Here is a 2,203-nt window from a genome sequence, read left to right as displayed (position 1 = left end):
CGAAACATTCGTCGAACGGATTTCGTTCAACGCAACGAACGAACCGAATGTGAATCGAATCTCATCCACCATTTTCCATTTCAGAAAAAAGGGAGAGGGAGAAAGAGAGAGAGAGAGAGAGTTGGAAAGGAAAGGATTAAAATGTGAAGGAGAACAGCTTGGGTGCAGCATGCGATCGTACTCATGTTTCGATTATTTACAAACCCAATCAGCATCGGATTAAAAGTGCGACGCAACGACGCAGGAGAATCTTCGCGCAAGGGCTCTCGGAAAGTGAAAAACCCACCTGGACGGGTCGGGTATGGAATACCGTGCGTGGTAGATTTGCGCGTTATGTCACGCTCGGAAACGAGCTGACACGCCTGATCTATCCGATTTCGATCGACTCGGTTGACTTTCGGAAGGATCATAATTTATCACAACTCCACCAACGGTTTTCCAACGAGCACGATCTCCGGTCATGTTTCCCATCGCAACGGGAAGATTACGGAGAAGTGCGGGGGACATTTTCCCGTTGCGCAGGTGAAAAACAAGCATAACATTAGAATAATCAATTATGATTCTCCACTCGCGCTCGTCCGTGCCATATTTCGATCGTACTCTGCGCGCATCTGTCACACTCAATCTTCGACATACGACACACACGCACACATGGAGCTACGAAAAAGTACACCGACACGGCTCCCGGTTAGTGCGACCCGTCAAGAATCACCTGTCCGGCCCAGCGAAGGATTTCCTCCCCTCTTCCACTTGTTCGAAACGAGGTTATGTAGGCAAATGCAAATTCCACCGAACCAACGACACGAACCACTGGAAAAGAATCCACCGTGTTCCGCCCGCCCCGCCACCCCCGGCCGCAACGGGGGTCCCTCGCGGTTGGTTGATCTTTTCCTGGATTTCCGGGAACAACTCCGCGAACAGCCCAGCCGGCCAGCTTCATGACCGACGGAGTTAATCCATCGTCACACGCTGGGCCCAATATTGCTGGCCATCGAGATAAAATCGATTGTAGCCTGTTTCGCTTTATTCTCGCTGTCTGCGCGTAGCGAGGTAGTTAAATATAGTTTGCTTAGGGACGGTGGGCAAAGGTGTGTTTGAAGTATGGACAAAATTTAAATTTCCACGGAGACGAAATATGTTAAAAAGGGACTACCTATCCATTGAAGTATAGAATCGGTGCTCTCCAAAGTTATTTTACAAGACTTTTTCAAAATATTTACATAAACGAATGAAAAAGGAAATATAAATAGCGCAACAAAAGCTGGGCCACCGTATCGTGGTGAAGCTTGTTTCAAAATCGTCAAATCTGGTAAATATTTTCCTAATCTCCTTAAAACCAACACAATCTATTGATGGCCAGTATTCTATAGTGCTTTGGTCTGCCGTTCGTTATACCATTACCAAAGCATTGAATTTAACTTTATATATTCAACGTAAGTGACTAACAACAGCATTAAAAAGGTTATATCGTTATAGGAGAAAATTTAGTGAAAATTAAGTTTAAATAATACTTTTGCAAGCATGTGGACAGTTTCAAGCAGCCAATTAAACTAAACAAAGCATATATACGAAATAACATTTTTTTTAAATGAGAAATATTCCTCAACTGCTTTTGATCTAACTTGCTACATAACTTACATAACAGCATATTGCCTTTTTACATAACTTTTTAGAACACATTTAACACACATGATACGAGGGTTATTTACGATATGTTTCTTATTGGGACACTTATCGATTTTACCCATAGTTCAGCTGGGAACGATTCTTGACAATAAAACGAACAAAACACTCGGCTTATCTGTCCCAGCTTATGTTCCTTGCGGACAGATGGTAGATTTCACGAACGGAAGCTCGCAAAAAGGGACAGGTTTGACCGATGCTGGTGTCCTTCTTGTATTTCCCTTTCTCTACGCCTCTCCTACCCTTCGCTCTCCTTATGACCACCTTCACGAAGCTACCAGCCGGTAGTTCTCTTCACCACCATGCACGCATCATAATGTTGTCCGGTGTCAGTTTTTATTCATGTTTTGCTTTATTTTGCCTGCTTCGTTTATGTTACTCCCGCGGTAGCAACCCACGGCTGCCGGTACTCACGCGGCCGCTCGCCAACCGGGAAAACCATACCATCCTTCCCCCTTGGGTGGCTCTGCACGGGGTGATCGGGACCGTTGATGTTTATTTTATTTGGCAGCATTATTAT

This window comes from Anopheles ziemanni, chromosome 3 (genome assembly GCF_943734765.1).
Source record: "Anopheles ziemanni chromosome 3, idAnoZiCoDA_A2_x.2, whole genome shotgun sequence".
Taxonomy (NCBI): Eukaryota; Metazoa; Arthropoda; class Insecta; order Diptera; family Culicidae; genus Anopheles; species Anopheles ziemanni.
This window is presented reverse-complemented; position numbering follows the sequence as displayed.